This window comes from Papio anubis, chromosome 10 (genome assembly GCF_008728515.1).
Source record: "Papio anubis isolate 15944 chromosome 10, Panubis1.0, whole genome shotgun sequence".
Taxonomy (NCBI): domain Eukaryota; kingdom Metazoa; phylum Chordata; class Mammalia; order Primates; family Cercopithecidae; genus Papio; species Papio anubis.
The window spans coordinates 107,987,256-108,008,258 of record NC_044985.1 but is presented as its reverse complement, the minus strand read 5'-3'; the positions used below and the strand labels follow the sequence as shown (position 1 = coordinate 108,008,258).

The 21,003-nt window shown below is 38.1% G+C and overlaps 1 long non-coding RNA gene across 2 annotated transcripts in view; it reads left to right on the top strand.

Annotated features, from left to right (window-relative positions):
- The window catches only part of LOC103876564, a 52,339-nt gene extending 32,542 nt beyond the window's left edge, over positions 1-19,797 (top strand). Inside the window, exons 4-7 of one of the 2 annotated variants that reach the window (XR_004176726.1) lie at positions 14,389-14,622; positions 15,904-16,013; positions 18,465-18,554; positions 18,875-19,797. This is a non-coding gene — a long non-coding RNA (uncharacterized LOC103876564). The remainder of the gene's footprint in view (positions 1-14,388; positions 14,623-15,903; positions 16,014-18,464; positions 18,555-18,874) is intronic. The other variant, XR_002516452.2, reaches the window with a different exon arrangement.
- Positions 19,798-21,003: the final 1,206 nt, after the last annotated feature.

Below are 21,003 nucleotides of genomic sequence, written 5' to 3'. Positions count from 1 at the left end.
GTTTTTTTCTTAAGAAGACATGTTAAAACTCATTATTCAAATAGCGTTTGAGTGATTTCATACAGTTGAACAACATTGGTACTGTTTCTAGGTTTTGACAAATGTACCATGGTTATTAGTGTTAAGATGTTAGCATCAGGAGAAAGTATGTGAGGAGTAGATGGGAAATGTCTGTATTGCCTTTGCAATTTTTCTGTAAATATAAAATTATTAGGTTGGTGCAAAAGTAATTGAGGTTTTTGCCATTGAAAGTAATGGCAAGAACCACAATTACTTTTGCACCAACCTAATATTCCAAAGTCGAGTCTCCTAGTGAGTAAGGTGTGGTCATTAACTTGTAATAGATTAATTTATTATAGTGGATACTGGTAATTGTTATATTGATTATGTTAAATTGGCAATGGAAATAATTTGGTGAAATTTTGGGAATCTGACTTTACCTTGGGATTTCGTGCTGAATTTTAAGCATATTCTAATGAATAATCTAAACCTACGGTTTTTGAACCATTTTTACCCTCTATTTGCATCATCTATAACTCTAGAAATGTCATAACTTTCATTTTGAACAAACCACTGTAGAGATTTAAATGACAGCATTAGCTATCTGTGATGCACTAAATTTCTTTGAATGTCTGATACACTGATGTTGTACATAATTTACTAGAGGCCAAATATTTTCATTTTTTTTTTTTTTTTTTTTTTGAGATGGAGTTTCGCTCTGTTGCCCAGGCTGGAGTGCAGTGGCGCCATCTCGGCCCACTGCAAGCTCTGCCTCCGGGGTTCGCGCCATTTTCCTGCCTCAGCCTCCTGAGTAGCTGGGACTACAGGCACCCGCCACCACGCCCAGCTAATTTTTTGTATTTTTAGTAGAGACGGGGGTTTCACCGTGTTAGCCAGGATGATCCCGATCTCATGACCTCGTGATCCACCCGCCTCAGCCTCCCAAAGTGCTGGGATTATAGGCGTGAGCCACTGCGCCCAGCCTTTCATATTCTTTTATTAAGTCAATCCAATTTGATATTTGAATGACATGTTTGCAATAAACTCTTATTTGCCCTCATTTGAAAAAAACAATTTTGCTTTGTTTTTCTTCAACTTGTCAGGGCAAAAAACGCTTAAAAAGATATGCGCTTTAATGAATTGAAATATGTTAGTTCTAACTACCTCTTTGCCAAATATTGTAGAGAAACCTAGGAAGTGTCAGTGCTTTCTCTTCTTTGGATGTGTGTTAAGATTTATTTTATAATTCATATTTAATATCAAATGACATTTATTGTGTCTAGAAAAGCCCTTGGCACATAGTAAATGCTAATATATATTTATTATATGAAGAAATAAATAGTTACATTTAATGTTTTCATATTTAGCTTCTTTCAAATGAAATTTACTTGAAGATATAGACCTAGTTTATTTACAGGAAAGTTTATTCCACAGTGTATATTTATCAAAGTCCCACAAAGGGCAATCCAAGTGAGTATATGTCATATCACCGTTATACAACTTCCAAATTATAGAACCAATTTAACTTATGTCTAGCTCAGAGTTTGTGACCCTATGAGTTTTGTACTTTTTAAATTCTTTTGCTTTTGACCTGGACTTCAGCACTAACTCCATAGAGACTGAGTTAAATATAGCTTCCAATTTTCAATATATAAGAGAGATGAAAGGTTAAGATTCTTAATATATAAAGTAACTTAAAAATCAATAAAAAGGCACTTCTGGTCAAGATGGAGTGACAGAGACTGGATTTACCTTCCAGCCTGAAACAACCAAAATGCCAGAAAAAAATAAATGAAACAAAGTTTTTGAAGACTTTAGACATCAAGCAAGAAAGGACAGTGGTTCTTGAAGAACAGGAAACAAGTGAGGTGAGACCCATGATAACCCCAGCTTATCGCCTAGATGGAGATTTCAGGAATCAGCACAGGGAGGGGAAACTGGAGGAGCTCAGACTTCTTACCCGGGTCCACCTGAGTTGAGGAATTACAGACAAGGGCCTGGGTAGATCTTGGCCTGAAATTCCAGGGCAGAGTACCAGAAAAGAGGGAGCAGTACAGGGAGAACACATTAACGATGTGTTCTTCAGTTCTTAGCTGAGTACAGAGCAGGGCCTGTATGAGGGGAAATTACCTGAAAACAGGAAAAAAAGCTGCCTGACAGGATATAAGGGAAACACTGCCTGTTTTCATATAGCTGGGAATAGTTCATGTTCCAACGACCCAAAGTGGAAATCTTAAGAATTCATGGAGATTTACATTTACATAGAGGACTCAGAAGGCTTTGGCTTCAGTAAAATTACTAAATTACTAAATTAAAATTACTAAAAATAGCCCTCAGCAGTTGAGAAAAATTAGACCAAGACTACTGGTTGGAACTTTCTGACAAACCTTAAAAGCAAGATCTGAAATGATTAAAAACTGTTTCCTAGTAATTTAACTATGCTTCAGACCAAAGCTCAAGGATATTTATAGGAATACAAAAATATCCAGCACTCAGGAAGTTAAAAATCAAAAAGACAGCTATTTAATTAAGGCATGCTAAGAAAAGGCAAGAAAATACGACCTGTAATGATAAAAGAAATCAATTGACACCAGTCTAGAAATGACACACATGATAGAATATAGTAGACAAGGACATTAAAAGTTATTATGACTGTATTTCATATGTTCAAGAAACAAGAAAAAAGGTTGCTCCTGAAAGATATAAAGACATCGGATATGAAAAACATGAAAATCAAACTTCTAGAAATGGAAACTATAATATCTGGGGTAAAAAGCCTACTAGATGGGATTCATAGCAGATTAGATATTGCCCAAGAAAAGAGTGCTATGAACTGAATTGTGTCCTTCTACCTCAATTCGTATATTAAAACCCTCACCCCAAATGTAATGGTATTTAGAGATGAGGACTTTGGAAGATAATTAGAGTTAAATGAAGTCATGAGGATTGGGCCTTCATGATGTGATTAGTACCCTTATGAGAAGAGGAAGAGAGGGTGATTACTTGCTCTTTGCCATGTGTGGATACAGTGAGAAGATAGCTGTTTGCAAGCCAGGAAGAGGGCCTCCATCAGGAACTCAGCTGACTTCCCAGCCTCCAAAACTGTGAGAAATACATGTCTGTGGTTTAAGCCACCTAGTTTGTGGTATTTTGTATAGCAACCTGGGCTGACTAAAATAATTAGTAAATTTGAAAACATAGCAAAGAAACTATCCAAATAAAACCAGAGATAAGAAAAAAAATGTAATGAAAGAGAGTCTAAGTGAACTATGGGACATATTTAAGTTGTGTGTGTATGTGTGTATATACTAATTATATACATATATATAAAATATATACTAATATACTAAATCTATCTATCTATCCATCTATCTATCTATCTATCTATCTAAAATTAGAGTCCATGTGGGAGACAGAGGAGCACAGAAAAAATATTTGAAAAGTAATGACTGAAAACTTTTGACATTTGATATTTGATATAAACTGTAAATACATGTATTTGAGAAGCTCAGCAAACCCCAGCAAAATAACTTGAAGAAAAATGTAAGGTATCTCATAACCATATTGCTGAACACTAGTGATAAAGATAAATCTTAACAGCAGCCAGAGGAAAAAAGACACATAACAGAAACAGAAACAAGGTTAAGGATGATGGCAAATTCTCACCAGAAACAATTCAAACCAGAAGACAGTGCACTTTGTTTAATGTATTAAAAGAAAAAATTATGTCAACTTAGAATTCTATACCCAGTGAAATTATTTTCCAAAAATCAAGGCAAAACAAAAACATCTTAAGACACAAAAACTGAAAGAAGTATTCACCAGCAGACCAACAGTAAAAGAAATGTTTAAGCAATCCTTCAGGCAGAATAAAAGTGATACCAAATGAAAATCTGATCTGAGTTTTAAAAATGTAGACAAAGAACACTAAAAATAGTAACAAAGGAACACTAAACCAAATATTTATGAAAATGAAGATGAAAATCATTTTAAAATTATTGAAAATTTTTAAAAAGATAATTGTTGGCTGGGCGCAGTGGCTCATGCTTATAATCCCAGCACTTTGGGAGGCTGAGGCAGGTGGATCAGAAGATCAAGAAATCGAGACCATCCTGACCAACATGGTGAAACCCCATCTCTACTAAAAATACAAAAATTAGCCAGGCATGGTGGCGCCTGCCTGTAATCCCAGCTACTAGGGAGGCTGAGGCAGGAGAATTGCTTGAACCTGGGAGGCAGAAGTTGCAGTGAGCTAAGACGGTGCCTCTGCACTCCAGCATGGCAACAAAGCGAGACTCCATCTCAGATAAATAAATAAATAAATAACTGTTTAGAGAAAAAATAATAAAATAATAACAATGTATGTGAAGCTGTTATATACATAGGAGCAAAATGTATGACAAAGATAGCACAAAGGCCAGGAGGGGAGAAATATTCTAAAGTTTTTATGCAATATGTGAAGTAAAGGATGTATACTATAAATCTTAAAACAATTACTATAAAAACACAAGAAAGTTACAGCTAATAAGCCAACAAAGGGGATTAAATAGAATTGTTAGAAATAATGAGTGCAATAGAAGAGAGGAAAAAGAGAAAAAATGAGAGAAGGAAAAAATAGAAAACAAAGCAAGATGGTAGATTCAAACCTCAACTATATCAATCATAATATTAAATGTAGATAGTATAGCACCCCAATGAAGAGGCAGAGATTGTCAGATAGGATGAAAAAGTAAGGCCCAACTTAATCCAACAAGAAGACTTAATGATTCTAAATATATACGCACCCAACATTGGAGCACCCAGATTCATAAAACAAGTTCTTAGAGATTTATGATGAGATTTAGTCAACTACACAATAATACTACAGGACTTCAAGACCACACTGACAGTTTTGGACAGATCATTGAGGCAGAAAACTAACAAAGATATTCTGATCTTACAGTCGACATGACCAATTGAGCCTAATAGACATCAACAGAGCACTCCACTCCACAACAAAATATACATCCTCCTCATTTGCACACAGCACATACTCTAAGACTGACCACATGTTTGTTTACAAAGCAAGTCTAAACAAATTCAAAAAAACAGAAATCGTATCAGCCACACTCTCAGACCACGGCACAAGAAAAATAGAAATCAATAACAAGAAGATCTATCAATACCATACAATAACACGGAAGTTAAACAACTTGCTCCTGAATGACTTTTCAGAATACAATTAAGGCAGAATTTTAAAACATTCTTTGAATCTAATGAAAAGAGACACACAACATACCAGAATCTTTGGGACACAACTTAAATGGTGTTGAGAGGAAAGTTTATAGTGCTAAACACTCATATCAAGAAGTTAGAAAGATCTCAAATTAACAACCTAACATCACACCTAGAGGAACTAGAAAACCAAGAGCAAACCAATCCCAAAACTAGCAGCAGGAAAAAAAAAAAAAAATCAGAGCTGAACTGAATAAAACTGAGATATAAAAATAGATACAAAAGCTCAACAAAACCAAAAGTTAGTTGTTCAAAAGAGTAAACAACATTGATAGACCACTAGCAATATTAATGAAGAAAAAAAGAGAGAAGATCTAAATAAACACTATCAGAAATGGCCAAGACAACTTTACAACTGACCCCACAAAAATACAAAAGATCCTCAGAGATTATTATAAACACCTCTATGCACACAAACTAGAGCACCTAAAAGAAATGGACAAATTTCTGTAAACACAGAGTCTCCCAAGATTGAACCAGCAAGAAATTAAAATCCTGAACAGATCAATAATAAATTTTGAAGCTGAATCAGTAATTAAAGGCCTACCAAACAAAAAAGCCCTGAGCCAGACGGATTCAAAACTGAATTCTGCCAGACATACAAGGAGCTAGTACCAATCCTACTAAAACTATTCAAAAAAAAATTGAGGGGGAAGAATTCTTCCCTAACTTATTCTATGAAGCCAGCATCATTCTAATACCAAAGCCTGGTAGAGACATAATGAAAAAAGAAACCTTCAGGCCAATATCTCTGATGAACAGAGATGCAAAAATATTTAACAAAATACTAGCAAACCAAATCCAGCAGCATAGCAAAAAGTTAATTCACCACAATGAAGTAGGCTTTATCCCTGGGATGCAAGGTTGGTTTGACATACACAAACCAGTAAGAGTGATTTACCATATAAAGAGAATTAAAAACAAAGATCACATAATCATCTCAAAAGATGCAAAAAGCCTTTCAATAAACTTCAACATCCATTTATGTTAAAAGCCCTCAACAAATTAGGCATCAAAGGAACATACCTCAAAATAATAAAAGCCATCTATGACAAACCCACAGCCAGCATCATACTCAGAGACAAATATGAGATGTAAAATAATATTGGGGGAATGGGCAAAAGCTGGAAGCATTCCCTTTGAGAACCGGAACAAGACAAGGATGCCCTTTCTCACCACTCTTATTCAACTTGAAAGTCCTAGCCAGAACAGAAAAAAGAAAGAAATGAAAGGCATCCAAGTAGGAAGAGAGGAAGTCAAACTATCTTGGCAGATGATATGATTCTATACCTAGAAAACACTACAGACTCCACCAGAAAGCTTATAAAACTGATAAACAACTTCAGTAAAATTTCTGGATACACAATCAATATATAAAAATCAGTAGGATTTCTTATTTATTTATTTATTTATTTATTTATTTTTGAGATGGAGTTTCGCTCTTGTTGCCCAGGCTGGAGTGCAATGCTACAATCTTGGCTCACCGCAACCTCTGCCTCCTATGTTCAAGAGATTCTCCTGCCTCATCCTCCCAAGTAGCTGGGATTACAGGCATGCACCACCATGCCTGGCTATTTTTTTTTTTTTGTCTTTTTAGTAGAGACAGGGTTTCTCCATGTTGGTCAGGCTGGTCTCTAACTCCCGACCTCAGGTGATCTGCCCCATTCGGACTCCCAAAGTGCTGGGATTACAGGCATGAGCCACCGTGCCCAGCCCAATCAGTAGGATTTCTACACACCAATGACATTCAAGCTCAGAGCAAAATCAAGAATGCTATCTCATTCACAGTAGCCACAAAAATATAAAATATCTAGGAATACAGCTTACCAAGGAGGTGACAGAGTTCTACAATGAGAATTATAAAACATACTGAAAGAAATCAGGGATGGCATGAATAAATTGAAAACATTCCATGTTCATGCATTGAAAAAATAAATATTGTCAAAATGGCCACACTATCCAAAGCAATTTAAAGATTCAATGCTATTCCCATTAAACTACCAATGACATTTTTTCATAGAATTAGAAAAAAACTATTCTAAAATTTTAATGGAACCAAAAACCCCAAATATACAAGGCAATCCTAAGCAAAAAGAAAAAATCTGGAGGCACCACACTACCTGATTTCAAACTATACTACAAGGCTACAATAACCAAAACATCATGGTACTAGTATGAAAACAGATCAATAGAACAGGACAGAGAAAACAGAAAGTCACACACCTCCAATCAGCTGATCTTTGACAAAGTCAACAATAACAAGCAATTGGGAAAGGATTCAATAAATGGTGCTAGGATAACTGGCTAGTTGTATACAGAAGATTGAAACTGGACCACTTCCCTACACCATATACAAAAATTAACTCAAGATGGATTAAAGACTTAAATGTAAGATGTAAAACAATAAAAACCCTAGAAGAAAACCTAGGAAATACCATTCTGTACATTGACCTTGGTAAATAATTTATGACTAAGTCCCCAAAAACAATTGCAACAAAAGCAAAAATTGACAAGTGGGACATAATTAAACTAAAGAGCTTCTGCATAGAAAAATGAACTATCAAGAGAGCAGACAGACAACCTACAGAATGGGAGTAAATATTTGCAAACTATACATTCATCAAAGATGTAATAACCACAATCTAAAAGAACCTTAAATCAGCAAGCAAAAACCAAATGACTCCACAAAATGGGCAAAGAAAATAAACAGACATTTCTCAAAGAAGAGATACATGCTGCCAAAAAATATATGAAAAATGCTCATCATCCCTACTTATTAGAGAAATGCAGGTAAAAACCACAATGGGATGCTATCTCACATCAGTTGAAAGGTTATTATTAAAAATTCAAAAAACAACAAATGCTGGTGAAGCTGCAAAGAAAGGGGAACACATATACACTACTGGTGGGAACGTAAATGAGTTTAGCCATTGTGGAAAGCAGTGTGGAGATTTCTCAAAGAACTTGCAACTAACACTTGACCTAGCAATCTCACTATTGGTATATACCCAAAGGAAAATCAATACCAAAAAGACACATGCACTTGCATGTTCATTGAACACGGAATCAACCAAGATGCCCATCAACAGTGGACTGAATCAAGAAAATGTGGTACATAAACACCATGGAATACTACGCAGCCATAAAAAAGAATAAAATCATGTCCTTTGCAGCAACTTGGATGCAGCTGGAGGCCATTATCCTAAGCAAACCAATGCAGGAACAGAAAGCCAAATACTGCAATGTTCTCACTTACAAGTGAGAGGTAAACATTGAATACACACGGTCACAAAGATGGGAATAATAGGCATTGAAGGAATTGGCACAACAGGCATTGGACACAATAGGAACAATAGGCATTGAAAAAGCCACTGCTTGTGGTTGGAGGGCGGGAAGAAGGCATGAATTAGAAAACTACCTACCAGGTACTATGCTTACTACATTGGTGATGGGATCATTTGTACACCGAGCCTTAGTGGCATGCAATTTACCTGTATAACAAATCTGCACATGTACCCCCAAACCTAAAATAAAGGTAGAAAAAAAAAGTAAGACCAAGTTATATGCTGCGTATGTGAAACATACTTTAAATATAAGGACACAAATAGATTAAAAGTAAAGAATGGAAAAAGATACATGGTGTTACATATAATTAACCTGAATAATCTAAATACTTAAAAGTAGCAGATTGTTTAAATAAATTATAGAATATTAATAAAATGGAATATTCTGCAGTTATTAACAATGTTGATGGAGAAGTATATTGAATTTGAAAATAATTATGATCAATTAAGTCAACTGTATGATATGAGAAATAATTGAGGAAAGTATTCCTCAAAATTTTGCAGGATTATCTCTGGATAATATAATTTTGAGTGATTTTATTGACTATGCATTGTGTTACTCATTATTAATAATGAATTTTGAAAATTAGCTGCCAGACTGACAATTTGGGTCTGGCTTTCCCCTGACTATACTCCAAGTTATATATTTACAAGGTGGATTAAGCTTTTAGTGGTGCCCATTGCTCTTTGGAAACCTTTTAGTTTTTTAAAAAATAAACTTTGGGAGGATCAAAATATTTCTCTTTTACCCATCTGGCATCTTCCTGTCCCCACACTTGGAAGATGATTATATCTCCTAATTCATTGTAGACCAATACTTCTCAATCTATTTGTGGTGAAATACTTAAAAGAAGTCCCATCTATTTTCGGCTGATTATTTTGGTCTATTTGTAATTGAATGAAACATTCCTACTTAGAGTGGATGCTTAGATATCATAGCAATATTAAATTGTGATAAAAGTTTCTTGATGCCTAATCTTAGTTTCTTTACTAAGACTTGTAATAAAAGGTTTGCCGACCACAACTTAAGTATAAACAACCATCATGGCACAGTGGATTGTTCCCCTAGTGGTTATAACTGATCTCAGTAATTTACTGATCAATGACCCCTAAATTCAATGTAAACTGAATTGATAGAGATTAGTAAGTGACACCAAGCTTAAAAACAAATCATAAAGAAGAAACTTGAAGTGGGATAGACTTGAATCTATAGGAATTATGAGCATATTGTGAAGACTTAGATGCTTGGAAATGCCACATCTTAAGGCATTATTCCCTTTCACAATGGCTTGACATTTCTATAATTTTCACTTTTGGCGTGTGTATCTTTTGTGTTAATGTGAGTAACAGAGCCAATTTAATTTACTTTAAATGTATGCTATAGAAAAGATGTTGCATTCTTGGGTTCAATTTTTATTTCCATCTGGAAGTCATTTTTGTTTTGAAGCAGTAGAATATATTCATTCCATTTTAAGAAGAAAGTCAGTGGGAAAAAGTTTGCTATATAAAACCTTGCTTCACAGTTAACTTCCATATCTGTTCCACATATTGAGGTGCTTTTTTTTTGTATTCTTCTTCCAAGCTCTTACTATAGATTTGCAAAATGTTGAGGGTAGAAGAAAAGAAATACACATTCTTTCTGCTGAAGCAATTTAATATTTCAATTTTCAATTACTTTCATAGGATTTCCATAAAATAGTTCAATAAGAAATAATTGTTGCCAATTTTGTTGTCCAATCTTACTAAGTAATATCAACATAGTTGGGCTAAATCTTATTTTTTTCCAGGACACATAACTAATTCTCATTGCTGTTTCTATTGGCAGATGTTTCCCTTCTTAATCTGACTCTACATTTTATCTTCAAAGAATAAACATTCTTCTCTCTACTAAGAACACCATGAGACAGAAAAGTATTTTTTAAAAAATTTCCTTTCCTTATAGTCAAAGCTAGAACCTCTCAGACTGCCAAAATGGTTTGCCTCTTTCCCAAGTCAAATTTGTCAAAAAGTAAGACTTGTAGTTTTTCCTAAAAGTTTGGATAGTGAATTTAGGATTTACAAATCAATCAAATATTAAGTGCCAGGAATATTCATATGTAGCTAAAGATGTGCCATACTCTTACAGCTGAAAGTGAGGTCAAAGGAAAGACATTAAAGCTACATAATGGGAAACAAGATACTTCTGAACTTTTGCAAAGCTTCTCCCTCCCCAGTTTCATTAAGGAAAAAGATATCTATAAAATCAAAGTCAAAAGATATTTCCAATTATGAGGTTCAGACTGACAATGTTAGCATGCTTTGCTATGGCAGACTATTGCAAAGATGTAAGTTACCTAATTAAGATCAAGGATGTAAATGCATCTCTACAGTATCCTGGCAATGGTTTAGACCATCAAGCCTTTTGCAGTTTTCTGGTGCCTGATTAATCTGATGCCTAAGCCTTTTGCAATTTGTTCTTTATTGAAAATTACACATCTTCCTCTTATTACAAAAATTGTTATAAATTCTGTGTTAAACTATTTTTCTCATCTTTTTTCCTGTCTCCTAGTCTAACCAATCTAGTGTAAAGCACTCTGCTAAGTATTCCTTTTGCATGCTTTCTGTTGATTAGTATTTTTCTCCAGCAAGATTCCTTCCAAAGGCTAATCATAGAATTGCTGACTAAAGGCATTTTTATAAATAATTTGTAGCGGTATTGGACTATGGTTTGGCTGTGGAGTGCAATCATATAATTTGGAGTTTCCACTAACATTGTCTTCCTTGTATGTTCACTCAAGGGTGTATCCTGATGTTTGAAAAATAGAAAATTACCAGAGCTGGGGAGGAGGAGAAGCTGGAGAAAGAGGAGGAAGTGGAAAAAGTGGTGGGAGCCTTTCTCCCTGGCTGTGTCCAGTGAGTTATGGGATCGAGACAAAGCTACTACATTTTCCATCCTCATCTGCCTTCAAGTAACTTTTAGCAACTGAGGACTGACAATAATATATTTAATTAGCTTTCTCTTCTTCATACCCAGAGGCAGTTTACTTCAGGCCCTCGTTATTTTTCTCCTGAATTCCTGTAATAGCCAGCAAACTGCTCTGCTTGCCCTATGGCCTTGCTGGTCCTGCAATTCATCTCCTACCAGCTACCAGAAGGATTTTACTCATAGTGAATTTGATCATGCCTATCTTCCTGTTTAAGAATTCTTCAGAGAAGGGCCTCAGGATAAAGAACAACTTATTTTTTATGCCATGGTAGCCCAAAATGTGAACATGGTGAAGCTATGACCATATATTACAAATCCTAAGCACAGAAGCAACTCATTACTTCTGATCACAAGGCAGTGGCTAGAATATAATCACACGGTTCATTTATTTGCAAAGGAGGCTGGGAAATGTAGTCTATCACTGTGCCCAAATAAGAGGAGAATGTATTTAGGAGGATAGCTAGCCTTCTCTGCCACAGTAGATTGTTTTAAAAAACCCCTTAGCAATCACAATAAATATTCATGAATACGGAATTTTTCTCACTAGCAGAAAAAAGAGAATTGACATTTATTGAATGTCTACCATGTGCTTAGCATAGTTTTTCTAGGAGAAATACTTGGTCTTATTCATCTTGCTACCTCCTGAACTTAGCAGATTGTCTAGCACACAGTAAACACTCCAAAAAAAACTTTGCTAAACTGAACTTTATAAAAACGTGGAATTTTTTAAATATATGAATAACAGCAGGCTTTCATAATCTTGTTCATTTTTCCTTTTTCCTTTTTTCCTGCATCTCCCCCTGATACTGCATTATTTTTTCTTTTGTTTTTCTTAGTGTAAGCCTTAATTGTTAATGCTTTCCCACTGTCACTAATTAAAACAAGCAGCTGACTTGAAGGTGAGGGTTGCTTACTATTCTTCAACAACTGCCTCAAACTGACTTCTAGTTGATTATTTCCTTACCAGAAAGGTGATTCAGACAAGTTCATGATTTTTAAACATTTGATTGTTGATGACTAAGCATGGTTTTTCTGGGTTACTGCCTAAGGAGAGCATTTAGCAGGAAAGTGGGAATTGATGCCCAAGTCATCACCCCTCTGGGCAAAGGAATTCCTTTCAAATTCCAAAGGAGCATGTGCTGGCTCACTCCTTATTGTAAAAACAAATCACTGTTGAGAGTTGAAATGTGGCTCAAAGGCCTGGTTGATCCTGATCCCTTTTCTGTAGAAAGTGGGTGCGGGGAGGTGGGAGGAACGGCCTCATATCCCAGGAGGTTTAGTAACAGAAGTTGTATCTGTTGGGAACAAAGTGTCAAAGAAGAGAGGCTGCTGGTCTGGGAGGGAAAGGGCCTCCTCTGAGCCAGCCACGTGGGTCAGGTCAGGCCCGATGATCAATGAAGAGACAGCTGCCAGAGCTAAATCAACTTCGCCTCCACAGTGGGGTGCGATTCTTCTGATACACACAATCACGGTCACTTGGCAGCTATAGAGCTAGCCCCAGTTTACCTAAAATATTGCCAAGATCTCACTCATTGTTGCCCTCCCGAGCTTTTCTTGGGTCTGTGAAATGCTGATGCCATTTATAATCTTACCTGTGTTGTCTAGGTCTGGTCAGGAGAGGGGAGATTCCCAGGTTTCCCAGGCAGGGTGGTTCCAAAGGCTCCAGCAGCCACTCTCTCACTATCCATGGATAGGGGGGCTTTTCTCCTCCTCCTCATGCTGTTAAGGTTGTAACTGGTGTCTCCATGGACTGCTGAGGACTCTTGAGTCCAGTGAGTGGGCAGGGCCAGCCAGGGTTTCCTTTGATTACAAAGCTGGGATTTTCAAACCAGGGACACAGACATCAATTACCAGCCACTCTGGCCGAAGGTGCTGGTCTCTACCTCCCGCTCTTTTGATAGAAGCTGCCAAATTTCACAGGACCGAAAAGATTCTCAGGAGACTTGTCTTTCTCAATTAAATTTTATCTATGGCAAATGTCATTTCCATAATAAGTTCTGGAACTGTCTCCAATTCCAAACTTCAATATTGAATGTCTATTTCCTTATCCTTTTCTAAGAATGACTTAGCATTGTCTCTAATGACTCATCAACAAGATGCCAACATTCTCTCTCATTTTCTCTTATCTTTGAGGCAAGAATCTTATAGAAGAGCAAATCTGTGTAAAGCTGGATTTAACTTTTTCTGTACCTACACCCCACCTTGGGGAATCTGGGAGCAGGGATTGAGGGGGTATTGCTTTCTCTGGTTGAGAATCATTAAGGAAAAACTAAGACAGGGAAGTAGGAAGTACTGAACTCTGAACTCTATTCAGGAAACCAAATGACAATTTTGGAGATGTCAACTTCTGCAACAATTTTGGGCAGTTTACTGTTAAGAACTCAGGAAGAACTAGTGAGTCAAGTCATTATTTCAAGGTTCCAGTTGTAATTTTCTTAACTGCTTTATTTATACATGTTCCTCATGACTCCAGAGTCAGTTAATTCTGTCTCTGAGTTATGTAGTAAATGTTCATCCAGCAGACAGATTGCAGGTGACTCCCACTGGCTATGGAATCAAAGTGTTCCTGTCATCACTATTTTGGTTCCTGGAGTGACCCTAACTACCTTGTAAAGCTGGACAAACTGTCTAGATTTGAAGTAATTGGTGATGAAATTGGTCAAAGAATATTTAGGATGATATCACATCCGGAAAATCTCTTGCAAAAGAAAGTACTTTTAGAGGAAACACAAAAAGGAATTTTAAAAATACTATTTGGATAATACACACTATGGGATTTTTTTTTTTTTTTTTTTTTTTTTTTAGCTAACAGGAAATGCATCTGAAAGTCTTTCCCCTAACTGTCTGGGAAGGCCTGTGGGATGAATGAATGAGTCCTGCTGTTCTTCGGAATTACCTTACCACAGATGCTGGCACCATCACCCCAGCAGCACCCCAGGATATCTGCCTAGATGAGTGGTTGTCACTTTTCTTCCCCAAGTCTGCCCTGGACCGAAGCTCTTCCTCAAATTTGTAAACTATGGAGTCACAGCATCACTGGTACTTATCATTCCTGCTGGCTTTTGCCCCTGAGGGTGGGTCTCTGTCTTTAGTTTAACAAAGATCATTCCAGAGCAAGACTAGGAAGAAAAAGTGAGGCCTTCATGTGGCATTAAAGAGGCTTCCTTTCTCTGTCTTTGAGGAAACAAACACACAAAGAACAAAACCAATTCAATAACTTCTAAAATTTTCAAATTACAAAGATTTGAAAGAGGTTATCCAAGATGGTAGTGTTGCAGGACTTTTCCTTAGTTCAGCTAAAGACGGGGTCCTTGTCTCATGACCACAAAGTTTAGGCTCACAGACGGTTTGAAGGGCGAGTAAAGCAGAGTTTTTTTGGGTCAAAAGGGAAGAAAGGGGGAACAGGGATTTTCCCCAAGGCCAGAGTTCCTGATAGAGTGCTCGCTGTCTCGCGGTTTGAATCCCAGGTTCCACACAGGAAGAGGAGGGGTCAGGCTCCTCCCCACTGCAAATGGCGCGAACATCTGTGACTCCACCCCAGTGCGCATTCCCAGTGCACAGGCTGCCTGGAGTTTTTCCAGAGATTCCCCTCCCACTTGGCTGTCTCAGTAGTTGTCTGTTACAGTGGAATAATTGCAGTCAGAAAAAGGAAAAATGGATAACAAGAGATTAAGGTTGAATTGGTGTCTTCGGATCTAACTAGTGGTGGGAATTGAGACAAGCCAGTTGTCCTCTCTGAGCCTCTGCTTCCTTACCTGTAAAATCAGGGACTAGTAGTGCCTCTCCCACAATATTATGGTGGAGATTAAATGACAGAATGTGCCCATCACAGGGCCTCATATATGAAATGTTACATCCAATTAACATAGTTCTGTGTCCCTTCCTTATAGATTCTGAAATTTACTTTGCATGACTATTCCTAAAATGATAGAAGTCCTTTTTCTCCTTTCCCCAACATTCATCTTGAGTTGTAGATAAAGAGAAGTAAACATCTGACTAAGGTAATGACATCTAGTTTAAAATGAAGGGATACACTTCTTTAGCATGTTCTCTTTTCACTGTGAGATGTGATCTCCCGAAAAAACTACATTTTATGAGCTATAAATCTGACTCATAATTACTGAAGTTTCTTAAACTAGCTTCCAAAATATGATGTATTTTCCTGCTATATATCTAAGCATCACTGACTTACATAATCTTTTTCCTCCACATTTTTGACAATCTTTTCTTTCTCCACATGATTGAAATCTTTGCCCTAGCAGATGCCAAATTGTCACAACTCTAATAAATTTCTCACAAATCTATCTCACTTCTATCCAGGATTCGGCTCAATCTAACAGAGCAAATTCGTCAGCAGTCAACCACCAGACTTCAAGGCAGTCATTATTAGAGAAGATCTGCACACCCCTTCCTCCTCCCAACCAGTGTGCGTAAGTTGCTAAAATGCGTATCCAAAGAGGGCTTAAAATCTTCCCACAGCAATACTCTGTCCTGAGTTCCAATGAGATTCCTTGGCCTTCATAAGTAACCAATATGGAAAAAGATAAAATGAACATAGAATTTTGCTCCTAAAATAGATGGCTCAGAGTGCCTACTTTTTGACTGAGAAAACAACCTCAATTCTCTACCCATCCCTGAATCTGTGCCCTTTGCAATGTGATTTTGCTGCTTCTTCCATCAAGAGTATAGTCTGTTTTCCTGTTCCTTCAATCTGGGTTGGCCTTTTGATTTACTTTAGTCAATAGAATGTGGCCTTGCCTCGGAACCAGGCCTTATGAGGGCTGATAACACCTCTGCTCTCTATTCTCTCCATCATGAGAACAAGCCTGGCCTAGCTGGCTGGAGGATGAGAGACCATGTGGAGCAAAGCCAGTCATCTCAGCCAAGACCCTTCCACATGAACTAAAAGCAAGTGCACGACTCATAAGTGCAGACTTATGAGTCCCCCCTAGCCAAAAGAAGAAGAACTGCTTATTTAAGCCTAGCCAAAATCGGCAGAACTGTCCAGCCAAGTCACAGAGTCATGAGCTTAAAAAAAAAAAAAAGTTTATTGTTTTATACCACAGAGGTTTTGTGGTTGCTTGTTATGCATCCTAATTGTACACAGACAACTGATAATATTAACTAACAAAGAAATGGTGGGAGCTTCTGGGATATTCAGGGAGATTTGTAGAGCTACTACCTTGGGATGAGAAAAGAGGAATTCTGTCTTTGTCTGCACTAGATCCTAGACCTTCATGTACTCATAGAATGCCTGGAGCAAGACCCATGGCCAAGGCTTAATGAGGTTGTGAGTTAGACTTTATCTGAAGGGTCTTACTCCCTTCTATTTGAAGACACATAAGCCTGTGAGGTCAAGAGTCTCCAGCTGAGGCGCAGATAAGCAGGGAGCTGAGAAGATGATGCCAGAGGTCAGGCAAAGTTCTGTTGTGGGACTTTTCCTTAGTTCAGTTAAAGACGGGGTTCTTGTCACAGAGCTACGAAAATTTAGGCTTGCAGACAATTTGAAGGGTGAGTAAGGCACAGTGTTATTGGGTAAAAAGGGAAACAGGGACCATCTGCAAAGCCAGAGTCCCTGCTGGTGTGATTCCCACCTCGTAGTCGGAATCTCAGTTTGCACACTGGAAGAGGAGGGGCCAGGGCCTGTGGCTCCATCCCACTGTTCGTTCCTGCCAATGCGTAGGCCTGTTGGAGTTTTACCAGGGAGCCCTTCCGACCTTTCTGCCTTGGTTCCATGATAAACATGATGCCCCTTGTTGGAGCATGAACTTTCTTGAAGGACTTGAGAGACAAAAGTAACATAGGCTTTTTATCAAAATAATAATAAAAAACACTGTTATAGAACTGAATGTAGAGTTAAAATATATTTTTATGATAAAGTACAATCACCCATTTCTCTTTTCTTATTATGGACTAAATTTTGTGTCCCCTTCCCCACATTCACATGTGGAAGCCCTCATGGCCAATGTGATGGTATTTGGAGGTGGGGCTGTGGGGAGGCGCCTAGGTTTAGACAAAGTCATGAGGGGGAAGCCCATTTGATGGGATTAGTGTCCTTATAAGAAGAGGAAGAGGCAGGGTGCCGTGGCTCACACCTGTAATCCCAGTACTTTGGGAGGCTGAGGCGGGTGGATCACTTGACTAGACTGGCCAAGATGGTGAAACCCCGTCTCTACTAAAAATACAAAAATTAGCCAGGCATGGTGGTGTGTGCTTGTAATCCCAGCCACTTGGGAGGCTGAGGCAGGAGAATCACTTGAACTTGGGAGGTGGAGGTTGCAGTGAGCCAAGATCACGCCACTGCACTTCAACCTGGGCAATAGAACAAGACTCTGTCTAAAATAAAATAAAATAAAATAAAATAAAATAAAATAAAATAAGGAAGAGAACGAGTCTGGAGCTTTCTATCTCTCCAGCATGGGAGGAACCAGCAAGAAGTCAGCTAACTGCCACCTGGAAGAGGTCCCTTACCAGGACCTGACTGGGCACCTTGAAATTCAACTTCCAGCTCCATAACAGTGAGAAATAAATGTCTGCACCAACCCAGGTGATGGTATTTTGCTATGGCAGTCCAAGCTGACTGAGGCATTCTTCTCTCAGCCAGCATTTGCTCTCCTCTGCCATCAGATTAATATTATTTGAACAATTTTAAAATCACTAGTCTGGATAGTGGTTTCCAAATTTTTCTTTTGTGCTTACTACTCTGCCATTATCAAAAGGCTTATTACACCCTTTGCCATGTCATAAAACCACTTCAAACCCTTTTAACATTCTATGGTTGATGATTATCAAACTTTACAGATCAGGGGGTCTTTAGAATTAAATTTTGAATGATGTGTTATACACGCTTTCCTAATCTTTCTATATTCCTTATGGACTAGTTGACTCCCCATGAGAAAAGAGCAGGTGACTACTCATCCACTGAGAAAACAGACTTTTCACATTTGAGACTGGAGGGATGCCAGGCCCAGGTGAGTATCTGACCCTGTGTTCCATTCATTTGTTTCTCGTCCTGACCACTAGTAGAGAGCCCTATTATTCTGTTGTTCTGGGAATCCGATTTGGATTTTCAGTCCCTCAGCTGTTGGGGACTCCAACTGTCCTTATAAGTGTATCTTCACTTGTTACGAGTTGAATTGTGTCACTTCAAAGTGCAAGTATTGAAGCCCTAGCCTCCAGTGCCTCCGAATGTGACTCCTGTGTATTTGGAATGGGTCTTTAAAGAGGTTATTGAGTTAAGATGAGCCCATTAGGGTAGGCCCTAATCTGATATGGCTGGTGTCCCTATAAGAAGAGGCAATTTGGACACCAAGGACTACCAGGGATGCGTGCACAAAGAGGAAGGACCACATGAGGAAAGAGAGAGACGTCTGCAAGCCAGGGAGACCGGCCTTAGAAGAAACCAGACCTTCCCATACCTTGATCTTGGACTTCAGTCTCTAGAACTGAGAAAATAAATGTTTGGTGTTTAAATCACTCCATCTGTGAGATTTCATTACGGTGGCCTGAGCCTACTAATACGTTACGCTAGGAAACCGGCTTTAGTTCTTCAGCTGTCTATAACTTTGGCTTTCTTAAATGCTAAGAAACAGAAAATTGCCTCTTACATTTCTCGTTAAAAACTACTGCTTGGCTCTCCATCTTTGACCTGTAGTCTCAAGAATGAGCCTTCATTGTCTGCAATGGTTTGTGATATCTTATTTATTAATGCATGTTGCTATTGTGTAGAGGATCATCTTGTTCTCATAGCTACTACTGATCAGGGAGAGTCACGATCTGACTAAGTATACACAAGTACACTTAGCAGGTTAGCCCTGGGTGCTTAGGAAACAATGACTAGTGGCCCAATTTCTCTCTCTCTCTTTCTCTTTCTCTTTCTCTCTCTCTCTCTGAGTGTGTGTGTGTGTGTGTGTGTGTGTCTGTGGGTGTGTGTGTCCTCACAAAGTTCCAGCAGCATTGCCTTGGGAATAGGAGAACAATCTCAATACTCTGAGATGCTAGCATGTCATGAAGGGAGGACAGAGCCACTAGTCAGAAGCCTAGATAGAGGCTGTGCAATGAGGAAGTAAGCAGGGGCTTGTTAAAGATATAGATGGAACTGGGTTCACACCTGTATTTCCAGCACTTTGGGGAAATGGGCGGATCACTCAAGTTCAGAAATTTGAGACCAACCTGGCCAACATGGTGAAACTCCGTCTTTACCAAAAATACAAAAAGTAGCCAGCTGTGGTGGCACACACCTGTAGTCCCAGCTACTTGGGAGGCTGAGGCTGGAGAATCGCATGAACCTGGGATGTGGAGGTTGCAGTTAGCCGAGATCACACCACTGCACTCCAGCCTGCGCATCTAAAAAAAAAGAAAAAAGAGAGAGAGATAGATGGGGAAAAAGTCATTGGCCAAAGTCACAGCCTTACCTTCACTGGAAATCCATGAGCATCAGGCTGGAAGAGTTTACTTGGAGAGTGGGAGGAAAAGGGATTGGAAAGACAAGAGAATAATGAACCACGCAAGGATTACTCTCAGGTTGGTCAGTGACTGCAGCATTTTATTTTAGGGGTCCTGGCCTCACAATAAATTGTTTTTAGTATAAGTATGCCGCATGACATATTTGGGACATGCTTATACTAAAATTATTTGTTGTTCATCTGAAATTCGGATTTAACTGAGCATCCTAAGTTTTACATGGCAATCTTACCCAAGAGCCAGTTCTCCATATAGCCAGAGAAATCTTCATGAAATCATGAAACTTTGATGAGCCAAGCCTTTCATTCTCCCTGAAATTCAAGGTCCAAATCTTTGCCATGGTCTACAAGGCTGGTCATGTTCATCTCCCTAACCTATCTCTTACCACTGTCTGCCTTTCCTATTACAGTCTTTGTTCAAAAGTCACCTACTGGATAAGGCCTTTCCTAGTGACCTTCTGTAAATTAGCCAGCCTCACCTGATAAGATCTATGCCTTTATTCATAGCACAAATGACTCATGAAATGTGATGTGCCCATTTGTTACTGGATATCTTCCTTATCAGAATGTAAGCTCTGCAGGCTGAGTCTGTATTTCACTTTTTTTGCTTCTGTATTCTCAGCGTTTGGAGCTCTACCTGACAGATGATACGTACTTAACAAAGAGTTGTGGAAAGAATAATTGAACCAGGATATCATAATCAATATGCAGCAAAACTTAGCACATTGGTGCCAACTATCAGTTAGTAAGCTGGAATCTGCCTATGATTTTTAAGTGAATCAATTAAAAATAATTCTAAAGATTATTAATGTTTCTAGCCTCCTTGGAGAATCAACAAAAACAAGAGTTAAGAAACTTTAGCTGGAAAACAGAACTACTATTCAACCTGGCAATCCCATTAGTAGGGATATGCCCAAAGAAATAGAAATTGTTCTATTTATTATAAAAACGCATGCAT